This window comes from Bos mutus, chromosome 15 (assembly GCF_027580195.1).
Source record: "Bos mutus isolate GX-2022 chromosome 15, NWIPB_WYAK_1.1, whole genome shotgun sequence".
Classification (NCBI taxonomy): Eukaryota; Metazoa; Chordata; class Mammalia; order Artiodactyla; family Bovidae; genus Bos; species Bos mutus.
The window spans coordinates 77,692,852-77,709,419 of NC_091631.1; the positions used below are offsets into that span (position 1 = coordinate 77,692,852).

The 16,568-nt window shown below is 36.8% G+C and overlaps 1 protein-coding gene and 1 pseudogene across 5 annotated transcripts in view; both read left to right on the forward strand.

Moving 5' to 3' along the window:
- GRIA4 (glutamate ionotropic receptor AMPA type subunit 4) overlaps window positions 1-16,568 on the forward strand; it is a 686,576-nt gene that overhangs the window by 293,486 nt on the left and 376,522 nt on the right. The window lies entirely within an intron of this gene.
- LOC138990968 (proteasomal ATPase-associated factor 1 pseudogene) lies at window positions 15,024-16,002 on the forward strand (annotated as a pseudogene).

Consider the following 16,568-nt stretch of genomic DNA (forward strand, 5'->3'; position numbering starts at 1 on the left):
AGCAGATGAATGGACAAGAAAGCTGTGGTACATATGCACAATGAAATATTACTCAGCCATTAAAAAGAATACATTTGAATCATTTCTAATAAGGTGGATGAAACTGGAGCCTATTATACAGAGTGAAATAAGCCAGAAAGAAAAACACCAATACAGTATACTAACACATATATATGGAATTTATAAAGAAGGTAACAATAACACTGTATGCGACACAGCAAAAGAGACACAGATGTACTGAACAGTCTTTTGGACTCTGTGGGACAGGGTAAGGGTGGGGTGATATGGAAGAATGGCACTGAAACATGTAAATTATCATATGTGAAATGAATCGCCAGTCCAGGTTCGATGCATAATACAGGGTGCTCAGGACTGGTGCACTGGGATGACCCAGAAGGATGGGATTGGAAGAGAGGTGGGAGGGGGGTTCAGGATGGGAACACATGTACACCCATGGCAGATTAAAGTTAATGTATGGCAAAACCAATACAATATTGTAAAGTAAAATTAATTAATTTTTAAAGAGTCTGAAGAAATAAGATTTTTCTAGAAGAAAAGAGAGTGAAGAAAGAAGGCCCTCTTGGTAGAGTAGGCAGAATAAATCAAAATGTGAAAGTGAAAAAGCTCACGGAGTGTTTTTCAGATGCTAAGAAATCTGGTTTGGTTAAATCTTTGGCATATGAGATTTACAGGGAGGTGCAAGTTGAGGCGAGTGATGTAGTTGTGGTGACTATGCTTCGCTAAGATTATGTGTTGGTCCTGTGACATTGTGTATTTACTAAAGTTTTTAAAACTCGTGAGAGAGTATGGAATGTAATTAGAATCATCAATTCATGGAAGCAGAGATAAGATCTCCTAAACAGATGGAATATACCAGAAGAGTAATCATTGTCATACAAAAGATTACATTCTAACTATTTTTCAAATTTTATTTTCGGGTTTTATTATGTTTTTATAGTTGCCAGATTAAGACCAATAACAAACAAGCATGTTTTGTCTACTAGAGGAAAATAGCATAAATGTTCTCCTTTATAACATCCTGCCACTTCAATTTGGAAAATAGAGAAAATAATTTTCAGGGATATTGCTCTCTGGAACATTTACATTTTTGCCTACTACACCCTGCCAGACATGATTCCGTGTCATAGGATATTTTATGTGAGTGCACATGTTATTTTGGTTCTCTCTTACTTCATTGGGAATTGTTTAGCTCTTTTCATATGAATTTTGGATAATAAGAAAAGATTTGAGGTATAAGTCATTAAAAATTTTTGTTTACTTATATCTTAAAATCCCCCAAGCATAACCTTAAAAGGTCAATTTACGAAAAGATGACAAGTAGACTATAAAATTAAAACTCACATTTTGTCACTGATATATCCTGAAAAGATTATTTTTCTGCAGTTTTATATTAAATTTGATAATTTATGTTAATTTTTATTTACATTTTTACCTGAAATGTATGTCATTTGAAGTATTTCAGTTACTTCATTTAATGAGTTTTATGTTATTTATTTACATTATCTCATGGTAAAGAATCTGCCTACAATGCAAGAGATGCAGGTTTAATCCTTGGGTCAAGAAGATCCCCTGGAGAAGGAAGTGGCAACCCATTCCAGTACTCTTGTCTGGGATATCCAATGGACAGAGGAACCTGTTGGGCTATCATCAATTGGGTCTCAAAGAGTCAGACATGACTTAGCAACTAACACTTCTCTCAGTTACTTAGAAAATAAATGGTATATAGAATCAAAGATTCCACATGCCTATGAAGTCTAAAAAATACCCTTCTAAGTTAATTTAAATGAAAAAGAGTTTCGCTATACCTCCATCCCAGCCCCAACACCATGAAGATCTACATTTTTTTTTACACAGGAGATATACATAGTGTATTAAGGAGTTTAGTTAAGTTCAGTTCAGTCACTCAGCCGTGTCCAACTCTTTGAGACCCAATGGACTGCTGCACGCCAGGCCTCCCTGTCCATCACCAACTCCCTGAGCTTGCTCAAACTCATGTCCATTGAGTCAGTGATGCCATCCAGGCATTTCATCACCTGTCATCCCCGACTCTTTCCACCTTCAATCTTTCCCAGCATCAGGATCTTTTCAAATGAGTCAGTTCTTCCCATAAGTTGGCCAAAGTATTGGAGTTTCCGCTTGAGCATCAGTGCTTCCAATGAATATTCAGGACTGATTTCCTTTAGGATGGACTGGTTGGATATCCTTGCTGTCCAAGGGACCCTCAAGAGTCTTCTCCAACACTGCAGTTCAAAAGCATCAATTCTTTGGCACTCAGTTTTCTTCATAGTCCAACTCTCATATCCATACATGACTACTGGACAAACCATAGCTTTGACTAGATGGACCAGTGTTGGCAAAGCACTGTCTCTGCTTTTTAATATGCTAAGTTGGTAATTACTTTTCTTCAAAGGAGTAAGTATCTTTCAATTTCATGGCTGCAATCACCATCTGCAGTGATTTTGGAGCCCCCAAAAATAAAGCCTGTCACTGTTTCCACTCTTTCCCTATTTATCATGAAGTGATGTCATGATCTTAATTTTCTGAATGTTGATTTTAAGCCAACTTTTTCACTCTCCTCTTTCACTTTCATCAAAAGGCTCTTTAGTTCTTCTTTGCTTTCTGTCATAAGTGTGGTGTCATGTGCATACATGAGACTATTGATATTTCTCCTGGCAATCTTGATTCCAGCTTGTGCTTCATCCAGACCAGTATTTCTCATGATGTACTCTGCATATAAGTTAAAAAAGTAGGGTGACAATGTACAGCCTTGACTTGATCCTTTCCTGATTTGGAACCAGTCTTTTGTTCCATGTCTAGTTCCAACTGTTGATTCTTGACCTGTATGCAGATTTCTCAAGAGGCAGGTCAGGTAGTCTGGTATTCCCATCTTTAAGAATTTTCCACAGTTTTTTTGTGATCCACACAGCCAAAGGCTTTGGCATGGTCAATAAAGCAGAAATAGATGTTTTTTTCTGGAACTTTCTTGCTTTTTCAATGATCCAAGAGATGTTGACAATTGGATCTCTGGTTCCTCTGCCTTTTCTAAATCTAGCTTGACATCTGAAAGTTCTAGTTTCATGTAATGTTGAAGCCTGGCTTGGAGAATTTTGAGCATTACTTTGCTATCATGTGAGATGAATCCAATTGTGCGGTAGTTTGAGCATTCTTTGGCATTGCCTTTCTTTTGGATTGGAATGAAAACACCTTTCCCAGTCCTGTGGCCACTGCAGAGTTTTCCAAATTTGCTGGCATATTGAGTGTAGCACTTTCACAGCATCATCTTTTAGGATTTGAAATAGCTCAACTGGAATTTCTTCACCTCCACTAGCTTTGTTCATAGTGATGCTTCCTAAGGCCCACTTGATTTCACATTCCAGGATGTCTGGCTCTAGGTGAGTGATCACACCATAGTGGTTATCTGGATTATTAAGATTTATTTTTGTATAGTTCTATGTATTCTTGCCACCTCTTCTTACTATCTTCTGCTTCTGCTAGGTCCATACCATTTCTGTCCTTTATTTGCCCATCTTGGCATGAAATTTACCCTCGGTATCTCTAATTTTTTTGAAAAGATCTCTAGTCTTTCACATTCTATCATTTTCCCTATTTCTTTGCACTGATCACTGAAGAAGGCTTTCTTATCTCTCCTTTCTATTCTTTGGAATTATGCATTCAAATGGGTATATCTTTCCTTTTCTGCTTTGCCTTTCATGTCTCTTCTTTTCATAGCTATTTGTAAGGCCTCCTCAAACAACTATTTTACATTACTTTTTCTTGGGTATGGTCTTGATCACTGCCTCCTGTACAATGTTACAAACCTCTATCCATAGTTCTTCAGGCACTCTGTCTAACAGGTATAATCCCTTGAATCTATATGTCACTTCCATTGTATAATTGTAAGACATTTTATTTAGATCATACCTGAATGGCCTAGTGCTTTTTCCTACTTTATTCAGTTTATGTCTGGATTTGGCAATAAGGAGTTCATGATCTGAGCCACAGTCAGTTCCTTGTGTTGTTTCGCTGACTGTATAGAACTTCTCCATCTGTGGCTGCAAAGAATATAATCAATTTAATTTTAGTATTGACCATCAGGTGATGTCCATGTGTAGAGTTTTCTCTTGTGTTTTAGGAAGAGGGTGTTTTCTATGATGAGTGTGTTCTCTTGGCAAAACTCTATTAGCCTTTGCCCTGCTTCATTCTGTACTCCAAGGCCAAATTTACCTGTTACTCTAGGTGTTTCTTAACTTCCTATTAAGGAGTTAGCAGATTTTAAAAGACAATGGCTGTTTGCTGAGAATGATAGGCTTGAGAGTGAGTTGTATTCTTAGATATCAAGTGTATGTTGGTTATGTACTATGGTAGTCAGGGAAAAGCAGGTTGTTTTTTAAAATAACAAGGGGAAAAAAAAAAACACACAAAGAAAGGAATTTTTTGTTTTCTTAAGAAATAACCTTCATGGTAGCACCTGAGCTGAAAATTATTTTTTTTTCTCTCATTAAAAACATGGAACAAAAAGATCCTTACTAGATCAAAAGGTCTGTTAAAGTCATAGAGCTCTCAGAATAAAGACAGAGCTACCCACTGGACCAGATGGTAGTAGAGCCAAGCAGTATACAGCCCTGAGAAGTATGTGATCAATAGTGTTTTCAGCCTCATGGCTATACAGAATCTAAGACATACCCTCAGAGAGGGTGGACCATTAAAGTAATATAACATTGAAAAGTAGATTCAAAGAGCATCCCAAGTTAGCTGAACTCAATACAGATTAACACAAAGTGGAACAGATCATAAAATACTTAAGATTTTTCACAGAGAAATAATCCTGTTCAGTGCTGCATTACTGTGCAGAGATGTTTAAATTAAAAAAAAAAAATAGAGTAACATTTTTAAAAGTAGCAATAATAGAATTTCATCAAAAGCAGCAAGAGTTAAGATACTGAAATCGCATGTACATTAGACAAATTAGAATGAATTAAAGAACTGAGAGACTTTACTCACTCACTCACACTCACTACAATGGCAGAGCTGAGTAGTTGCAATAGAAACCTTACAGCCTACAAAGCCTAAAATATATACTACCTGACCCTTTACAGAAGCTTGCTAACCCATGATTTAGAATCTTCACTGAAAATGGATTCAGTTCAGTTCATTTCAGTCACTCTATTGTGTCTGATTCTTTGCGACCCCATGGACTGCAGCACACCAGACTTCCCCATCCATCACCAGTTTCTGAAGCTTGCTCAAACCCATGTCTATCTAGTAAGTAATCCCATCCAACCATCTCATCCTCTGTCATCTCCTTCTCCTCCTGCCTTCAATCTTTCCCAGCATCAGAGTCTTTTCTAATGAGTCAGTTCTTCGCATCAGGTGCCCAAATTATTGGAGTTTCAACTTTAGCATCAGTCCTTCCAATGAATATTCAGGGCTAATTTCCTTTAGGATTGACTGTTTATATCTCCTTGCAGTCCAAAGGACTCTCAAGAGTCTTCTCCAACACCACAGTTCAAAAGCATCAATTCTTTGGCACTCAGCTTTCTTTATAGTCCAAATCTCACATCTATACATGACTACTGGAAAAGTCGTAGCTTCGACTAGACAGACTTTTGTCAACAAAGTAATGTGTCTGCTTTTTCATATGCTGTCTAGGTTGGTTATAGCTTTTCTTCTAAGGGGCAAGTGTCTTTTAATTTCAAGGCTGAAGTCACCAGCTGCAGTGATTTTGGAGACCCCCGGCAAATGAATTATCTCACTGTTTTCATTGTTTCCCCATTTATTTGTCATGATCTTAGTCTCCTTTTTCACTCTCGTCACCAGGCTCTTTAGATATTCTTTGTTTTCTGTGATAAGGATGGTGTCATTTGTGTATCTGAGGTTAATGATATTTCTACAGGCAAACCTTATTCCAGCTTATGGTTCATCCAGCCCGGCATTTCTCATGATGTACTCTGCACATAAGTTAAATAAGCAGGGTGATACAGATTTGACATACTCCTTTTCCAATTTGGAACCAGTGCATTGTTCCATGTCCAATTCTAACTGTTGCTTCTTGAACTGCATACAGATTTCTCAGGAGGCAGCTCAGGTATTCCCATCTCTTTAAGACTTTGCTACAGTTTGTTGTGATCCACACAGTCAAAGGCTTTGGCATAGTCAATAAAGCAGACATAGATGTTTTTCTGGAACCCTCTTGTTTTTCCTATGATCCAATGGATGTTGACAATTTGATCTCTGGTTCCTCTGCCTTTTCTAAATCCAGCTTGACATCTGAAAGTTCTAGGTTCATGTAATGCTGAAGCGTGGCTTGGAGGATTTTGTGCATTACTTTGCTATCATGTGAGATGAATCCAATTGTGTGGTAGTTTGAACATTCTTTGGTATTGACTTTCTTTTGGATTGGGATGAAAACTGACCTTTCCAGGTGTGGCCACTGCTGAGTTTTCCAAATTTGCTGGCATATTGCGTGCAGCACTTTCACAGCATCATCTTTTAGGATTTGAAATAGCTCAACTGGAATTCCATCCCTCCACTAGCTTTGTTCATAGTGATGCTTCCTAAGGCCCACTTGACTTCACATTCCAGGATGCCTGGCTCTAGGTGAGTGATCACACCATCGTGGTTATCTGAATTATTAAGATCTTTTTTGTATAGTTCTTCTGTGCATTCTTGTCACCTCTTCTTACTATCTTCTGCTTCTGTTAGATCCATATCATTTCTGTCCTTTATTTGCCCATCTTTGCATGAAATATTTCCTTCATATCTCTAATATTTTTGCAGATATCTCTACTCTTTTCCATTCTATTGTTTTTCTCTATTACTTTGCATTAATCGCTGAGGAAGTCTTTATTTGATTATGATTATAAAATTGATTATGTCAATAGAATCATTTGTGAAAAAGTTTGTTTCTTTTGTTCTGTATACGTTTACATTGCTAAATGAACCAAGTTTGCAGAATACAAAAATACATTTTAAAAATCATTCTTAAAAGTAACTAAGTATTTGACAAGCTGATTTAAGTATAAATGCTATTTTCTTGCTGCAAGGGTAAGTATGAGTAGTATGGAAATAACATTTAAGTATATTTATACCATGAATAGCAGTATTACACCTGATATAGTGCATTTCTGACCTAACAAAGTTTTAGTTTTCATATCTTTCACAGTAATAATGAACTATTCCTACCAATTACTAGTCTTTCTTTTTAAATAAAGATATTTTCTTTGTGTGTGTGTGTGTTCATTAATATTTATTATTTATTGATTACTAGATACTGTTGTAAACACTCTTCAGGGTAGACTACAATCACAAGACAAACCTGATCAAAGACTCTGTGATATATCCAACTAGGGATTATTTTTTTGTTTGCTTTTATGTATGAGATGCCTTTGAAAAATATTTCTCAAAGGCATCTAAGCGTGTAGAAGTTTTTATGTATATATGTGTACGTTAATAAAAAACATAAAATAATGTTACTTATCTCAAGTCATATGTAGGTTTTTTTGTTTGTTTTATGCTGCCTTATATAGTTTGTAAAGTAATATATATATATTTGGAAATTAAACTTAAACCAATTGTAACATAGCACCAGTGCTTTTAATGGATTTACACATATTTCCAAACTCTTAATTGGGCATATATATATATATATATATATATATATATATAAACTTAGCTTTCTTTTATGACTTAGATACTAATTCAAATAAAAAGTAGATCAAAGGCAGAGGCACCATCATATATGTGCTGTGTTGCTACTGTAGCTTCTTTTGTTGTTATCTGCCTGCCATTTTCTATTTTGGTATTCTTTATTATTATTTGGCATAATAATAACATTATTTGGTATTCTTTATTATTTTTTCTTTGTTTAATTTTTATTTTATACTACAGCATAGTTGATTACCAAAGTTCTGTTGGTTTTAGGTGTACAGCAAAGTGATTCAGTTATACATATATATGTATCTATCCTTTTACAAATTATTTTCCCATTTAGGTTATTACAGAGTATTGAGCAGTGTTCCCTATGCTATAGAGTAGGTCCTGGTTGTAGATCTCTACCATAGCTTCTTAAATGGTTTCTCTGTTTTTGTCCTTATGCTTAACCTTGGTGAATTTAGAACAAAACATATGACTTGAGATAAGTACATTGTTCTAACTTCACCAGGGTTAGGCATAAGCTCAATGTGCTTTGGATGATTCATACATTTTTATAAACAAGAAGCATATGCTACAAAATGACAGTGGGAAAAAAATATGAACACTGAAAAAGGTTAATTATAAATATTAGAGGACTGTTGCTTTCTAGTGGTGTCTGAGGTCTTTCAAAAATTAGAATCTAATAATAATTGCAAACACTCATATAGGGCATACAATATTCAGGCATGATTCTAAAAACTATATGTAAACTCATTTCATAGTCATACCATTCTGAAGTGGCTGATATTATTTCTATTTGTAAAGATCATAAATCTGAGGCCTACAGAGGTTGAATAACTTGTCTAAGATAATACACCAAGTCAGTGGAAGATCCAGGCTTCAAATCTGGGTAGTTGGACTTCAAAATCTGTGCTCAGCATACTACACTATGCTACCAATGAACACCTCCACCTTTAATTTGAATCAGAGATAAGGAATTATCTGAAAGTCCAATGGTTAGGGCTTGGTACTTTCACTGCCAGGGCCCACGTTCCATCCCCAGTCAGGGAACTAAGATCCTGCAAGCCCAGTGGCAGGAAAAAAAAAAAAAGAATCGGAAATAGCCAAAGGAGTAAGCAGACTCTGAACAGTTCGTATATATCACTATGTCTCACTGGGAAATCCCAACAATTTCTGAATGGCTCAAAAAAGAACCAGTCACAGATCCAAATATTTCAGCTTTAGAAATTTATTTCAGCATGGACATCTGAGTGCTGCAGCTGCTGTGTATGGTCTTTTGTGTGGTCACAGGTGTTGGCTGTATTACTAGAGCACACAATGGAGAATGACAAGGCAAGCATAGTAGGGACTGCCAGCCCCAAGAGATAATGTGCCAAGTTTAGTACTGAAAGTCAAAGACATTCCTGTGCCAGTTTTCTTCTAAATGCATTTTTATTGAAGAAAAACAAAGCTGTCTTCTAAAAACATCATCTGTGGATGGATAAAGGATGGCACTGCCTTAAAAAGAGTAGCATTAGCAGGCTTTGAAAATTAAAATTTTATTTTAATTAAAATTGAATATAATAGACTAATGAAATCAGTTACATAAAGGAATAACCACTTGAATATCAAGTAAACAATAAGAATCTATATATTTCTATTTTAGGGAGCTGAACTGTTGCTTATGTTTTTCATGGTGAAAAAAATTAAAAAGTGAAAAATAAACCATAACCAGTGCTTAAAAAACAAACAAACAAACAAACAAAAATACCTGGAACTCTCTGTAAATAGAGGCTTCAATGACTCTATTAAGTGATGCTTTGGTCAAAGGGGACTAGAGCTTTCCTTATATGAATTGAGTCATCCAACTGACTTAAACAAATATCTGTGGATGATGGTTATTCATGTGTACTATTGCAAGATGAATATACACATAAACTATAGATCTTAATAGTAAAAAGAAAACAGAACACAAGTCACTGTAATAGAAATACATTAAGAAAGTAACATAATAAAATTACAAAGAAATGTTAGGATTCAAAGGAAGAAGACTCCCTTATCAGATTTGAGACTAAAATGATCCTAAGTAGGAAGTAGAATTTGAGTTAGTGCCTAAGAAGTTAAAGCATGTTTTCAACTAGAGAAAAAGGGAAGCATTCCAGGGAGGAGAGGAATTAAATGAATAAAGAGGAAGAGATTGGAAGATCAAATTTCAACATGAATGGAGATCTGTTCACATTTTCTGGGGCAAAGTTTCAGTAACCTAGAAAAGGTTATGGTCTAGTAAAAGAACTGTGAACCAAAAGACAAGTACTAGGTCTTGTTCAAACTCCTCAGACCAATGGTTGGATATGTAACAGGCATTTGGAATTTAGGTGAAGTTAAATGACTTGTAAGTGAAATGTTAAACGAAACAACTTGTGTAATAATATCTATGCAGATAACCATTATGTAATTAATGTAAGAGTGTGTGTGTGCTCAGTATTGTCAAACAAACTCTTTGAGACCCCATAGACTATAGCTAAGCTCCTCTATCCATGGAATTTTCCAGATAAGAATACTGGAGTGGGCTGCCATTTCCTACTCCAGGGGATCTTTCAGACCTAGGGATCAAACTGGCATCTCCCACATTAGAAAGCAGATTCTTTACCACTGCACCAGTGTAAACCATACAAGGCACATTAAGGCACATACAAGACTGTGCACAGGAACAAAGAACACAGATTAATTTGCCTAGACAGTCAGAGGAGACTTCAAAAAGGATAACATTTAAGCTAAGCAGATTTTAAAGAGTAACTAAGAGGTTTCCAGATGAAGTGAGTAAAGAATGGTATTTTTTAGAGACAACAGGATATACAGCAGCATGATATATTATACAAATGGTAACTTACTTAGTTTGGTTCAATAAAAAAAGAAATAGGAGATGATTGGCAGGGAGAATGGGATGGACTGAGAATGTTTGGGACATATGAAAACAAACAAAGTTGTACTGTATATGCCTGCCTGAGAATATGGACTCTGTGCCCTAGGTAAGGGGGTGACAATAGTTAGAGTCTTGATATGATAAAAGTTTTTGCTTCAAAAATATGACAATCAATATGGAGAATGAAGTGAAAGTGGTAAGTTTCTGCAGACTAGAAAAAGCAACCATGAAAATTAGAACGTGACACATAAATAAGTAAAAACGAGCATAGGAAAACCTATATCCATAAATGCTAAAGCATAAAAGTAAAGTGAAGTCATTCAGTCATGTCCAACTCTTTGCCACCCCATGGACTGTAGCCTGCCAGGCACCTCCACCCATGGGATTTTCCAAGCAAGAATACTGGAGTGGGTTGCCATTTCCTTCTCCAGGGGATCTTCCCAACCCAGGGATCGAACCCAAGTTTCCTGCACTACAGGCAGACTCTTTACTGTCTGAGCCACCAGAGAAGCTCACATAAATGCTAAGAAGGTGTTATATTCATGAATCATCAGAGTAGGCTGGCTTTAGACAAAATTTATCATTTGGGGTTTGGATTCAGATGTTAAATTTTTTTAAGTTCCTACATTTTAACTTTTATGTTAGTTTTAAGTAACAAAAAGCAAAGTAATACTTTAACTCATGGGTTCTGACATGAATTTTATATTTCAACATATACTAAAGATGCTAGTAACATCAATATATACATTTTTCTTCATGTAATAATACATCAGTTATATTACTATTTGATGTATTTATATTACTATTTTGTGTAATAGTAATACACATATAGAATATGATACACATATAGAATATGGATGATAAACTGCTCTAGCTTGCTACAGCCTTATAATGTACATAGAATCCTGATGCAAGGAGAGTTTGACTGTGATGACCCAAATATTTACTATATTAAGTATTTGAGTGCATGACTTAGCAATACCCTCCAACATAACATAATTTTTTAAAATAAACCCAATCATTCAATCTTTCCCTATTTCTAAGCTGCCAATTAGTCCTAAGGAAAGACATAAAATGGTATTGCTTTGTACCATTACAAACTGATCTAGGCTCTCACTTCTGCTAAGTGATTTCTGCTTATCCCTACTTAAAATCTTGTTACTTTACCCAAAGTTCTTATTTAAAGTATTTTTATATTTTTTAAAGATATCAAGCTGGCTTTCTTTTTTCCCCTCCCTTAATTCTCTGGAAATCAAGTTGTTTTTATTGAGGCCATTTAACATGAGGTACCTCAGTATTTATCCACATTAGAATGATCTGAATACTCCTCCTATGTTCTTTCTGCCTTCAAGAAATAGTGTTCAAGGATATTTCTCCAAATGTTCAAGGGTAACTCTCCAAAAATTTTCTCCCATATTACCCTTTGGTCATCTACACAACCTCTTTGACCTTCAGTTTTCCTTCTTTGTCTATGCATATGACCAAAATTTCCCCAACTGTAAGCAAACTTTCAGCACTCTTTATAACCTTAACTCTTCTGAGCCAGTATGCTCAGTCCCTCATCATTACATTAATTGCAACAGAGTCTACAAAATCCTTCCTATATTTTCACACCTTAACACTTTGCAATTTGGGTTCTACTACCACCACTCTACCCTACAGATTTAACCTCTTCAAAAATTAACCTTCAGCTCTCCAAATCCAAAGCTGTTCCTGATATTTCATATGCTTAAATGCTTCTTATTCTGCATCTTCTTAAATTGCTTTTTAGTATCTGATATTATTTTGCACTAGTTTTTAAAACAGTACATTTCCATGATCATCTTCAGTACAGTCAGACCTCCATAGCCATAGCTTCCACATCTGAAAATTCAACAAACTGCAGATCAAAAATATTCAGAAAAAAATTCTATAAACTTCCCCAAATCAAAATTATTTACATAGTATTTATATTGTATTAGGTTTAATAAGTAATATCAAGATTATTTAAATAATATTGGAGGATGTACAGAGTTTCATGCAAATACTACATTTCATATAAGGGACTTGAGCAACTGTGGATTTCTGAATCTGCAGCAGTCCTGAAACTGATACTCTGCAGATACTAAGGGACAACTGTGCTGTTTGTTCTCTGCTTTATGTTCCTCATCCTAAGCATTAATATTCTCCACATTCAGTCCTTACTGCTCAACTCTGGCTCTCTCAACATTCTCTCTGGAGCCAATGCCGCTTGTACCATTGCTTTTAATGGTACAAGTGTTTTTTTTAATAATTTTTATCTGAATGATTCCTGAGTCTCTACCTCTATATGAGGTCACACTAAAGCTTCAGTCCCTTTTTTTTTTAAACAAATTCCTCTAAGAAGGTATAATTAACATTCTTAAGTAAATTAGGTATTGATTGATTTACACAGCTAATATTTAAGAAATAAGCACTGAAATGATTAGGATTAAAGGATCATAATACATACATTTTGTGTCAGAAAAAAGTATGTATAACCCATGGAATATATGTATGTGCACGTATATATAGATAGACAGATATACATATTTGTGTGTAAAATTGATAACTCTAAGTAAATTTGTGTATATGGATTTGTCTGTATTATTTTTATACTTAAACTTTTCTGTAAACTGAAATTATTTCCAAATGTAAATTACAAAAATATGTGCAATGTAATTGAAATTGTACTGAGAGGTAATTTCATACTTTTGAAGAAATGTATCATAAAACAAGAAAATTAGATACAAATAAACTAATCTTTCAACTCAAGATGCTTAAAAAACAAAAAGACACACTGTATATATCTAAGTTAAACATGAGGAAAAATTAAATAATGTGGTCAAGGGAAAAAATTAATATATGTGAGTAATATATATGAGAATCCCTGTTTTGGGAAGATTCCCCTGGAGTAGGAAATGGCAACTCACTCCAGTATTCTTGTCTGGAAAATTGCATGGACAAAGGAACCAGACAGGCTACAGTCTGTAAGGTCAGAAAAGAATTGGACAGACTTAGTGACAATCAACTAGAGAAGGCAATGGCACCCCACTCCAGTACTTCTGCCTGGAAAATCCCATGGACGGAGGAGCCTGGTAGGCTGCAATCCATGGAATCGCTGAGGGTCCGACACGACCAAGAGACTTCACTTTCACTTTTCACTTTCATGCATTGGAAAAGGAAATGGCAACCCACTCCAGTGTTCTTGCCTGGAGAATCCCAGGGACGGGAGAGCCTGGTGGGCTGTCGTCTATGGGGTCACACAGAGTCGGACACGACTGAAGTGATTTAGCAGCAGCAGCAGTGACAATCAGCAGCAACAATAAAACTGCAGGAAATGTTCACCTACCAATTTATTGCTAAATAGGTCCTCATTCATTCCCTATGGAGATGAACCATTCTATTTAATATTCATATGTCTTTCCTTGCTGCTGCTACTGCTGCTAAGTCGCTTCAGTTGTGTCCGACTCTGTGCGACCCCATAGATAGCAGCCCACCAGGCTTCCGGTCCCTGGGATTCTCCAGGCAAGAACACTGGAGTGGGTTGCCATTTCCTTCTCCAATGCATGAAAGTAAAAAGTGAAAGTGAAGTCTCTCAGTCGTGTCCGCCTCTAGCGACCCCATGGACTGCAGCCTACCAGGCTCCTCCGTCCATGGGATTTTCTAGGCAAAAGTACTGGAGTGAGGTGCCATTGCCTTCTCCGATGTCTTTCTTTACATCTGTTAAAATAAGTCCTTACTCCTTTTAGTGCATAATCATTGAGGAAAATCTTTACCATTGCTTTAATGGTGACCTAAATAACACGTTAATCAAATATCATCTTTTTTTTTATGATTTCAAATACCATCAGGATGAAGTGTTCATAGTTCATGGAAATATGAAAAAATACCTGGAAAAGTTCACTTTCTAGAATCCAGTTTACATATTAGAATGGCAGCCATGCATCCCAGTAACTTTTATATGAATAATTAAACTATAATAATAGTCTCAAAAAAAAATTACTTCTTCCAACCGCTCACTTGAAAGTAACAGGAGTGTACTGTAACAGGAATGCAAATAAACAGGAATGTAAATAAAATCTTTAAATAACTAAGTACAAAGGAGGATGTTTAAGACACCAATCAAGGAAAACATTATTAAAAGTCTCGTCAATGTTAGAGTACAGAGATCAGCGCATATATAAGTTATCAAAATGTGACAAATATCCACATTTATATTCAATAGCTCACATTTATGGCCTTCGCTTCATTGGTGGTGTTTCCTGGTCCCAAAGTCAAGAATACAAAGAGGTCTCAGTAAGGTAAAAGGATCAAGAGCTGAAAAATCACCAGGCCAGGCAGGAGGATGCTCTTTTGGTTCGTGTTTTCACTTCATAGTTGTTATGTTTCAAGAATGGGTCAGATACTGAAGAGAGCGGAAGGGGCGGGCTGGTGGAGGCGGGTCAAGATGGCGGCACCTTTGCGGATTCAGAGCCTGGGCCCAGGCTCTCAGGAAGGACAAAGGGGAGGCCTAGCTGAGCTGTCACCCCCCAGGGAAACCAACTTTGTATGGCAGCCTAACTTGTCAAGGAATTGGCCTTGATGGCATCCCAGAGGTTACAGCTTCTGAAGGATTTATTGTGAATGAAATACATAAGAAAAGGATTCATGTTTCATGTCCAAAGGAAAATGTATCTTCAAAGATTCTGGCACCATATACTACTTTTTCCAGAATTCATACAAAGAGTAAAACATGCCTGGACATTTCCAGCAGAGGAAGCCTTGGTGTGTTCTCTAGCACTGATGGGAGCATGAAGATCTGGCAGGCCTCCAATGGAGAGCTCAGAAGAGTATTGGAAGGACATGTGTTTGATGTGAATTGTTGCAGGTTTTTCCCATCAGGCCTTGTGGTTCTGAGTTGGGGAATGGATGCCCTGGTGAAGATATGGTCAACTGAAGATGCTAGGTGTGTGGTGACCTTCAAAGGTCACAAAGGTGAATGAGAGGTTGGAACAGAGTCGAAAATGCTGCTGTTGGCCCAAGAATTTAAGAAACTTCAGTGCTTGGAACTGCAGAGCAGGAAGCTGCTGTTTCTCTTTATTGGCTCAGATGCCTTCAACTGCTGTACTTTTCTTTCTGAATTCTTGCTATTGGCTGGGACACAGGATGGAAACATTTATCAGCTGGATGTAAGGAGTCCAAGGACTGCAGTACAAGTCATCCACAGATCAGGAGCACCAGTTATGTCCCTGCTGAGTTTCAGAAACGGATTCATTGCTAGCCAAGGTGATGGAAACTGTTTCATTGTCCAGCCAGACTTAAACTATGTGACTGAGATCACTGGGGCTGACTGTGACCCTGTGTACAAGGTAGCCACATGGGAGAAGCAGATCTACACATGTTGTTGAGATGGTCTTGTGCAATGCAGTCAGCTCTCAGACCTCTGACCCCTTGGGAAGAGGAATCCCAGTCAATGAAAAATGATTGACTCTGATCAACAGTGAGCAGGAACAGCATCAGGGACCATGGAAGGATCATGAGTGACCTTTGTTGTATTGGGTACCCTTTGGAAACAATAGAAAGTCAGCTGCTTTGGCCCATGTGGAGCTGTCATTCCATGACAAGACCCACTTTGAACTGAGTAACAAGCTCACAACAGTGCTCTGTTGTATTTGTCCCAATTTCTCCCTTAAACTCAGCCTGGCAACATAGGGCAAGTAAATGGATGCTTATAGTGTGATTCCACACCAGTTGTGTTCAGTGTTTACAAGGACTGGAGGACTAAAACCTGTTCTCAAGGAAATAAAGAGAATATGGAGGAGTCTGAATTTGAGAAACTTTGTTAAATATTCTTGCTCTAGCAAAAAGTCAGTCATGGTGATGGGATTCCTTTCTCAGTGACTTCCTATCAGCCTGGCTATAGGGAAGGGCTACTTGACAGTAGCAGTATCCCATGTGCAACCTGGGAAAGATTCTTATACAGGAAGGGTAGTAACCACCATCCCAGTTTTCC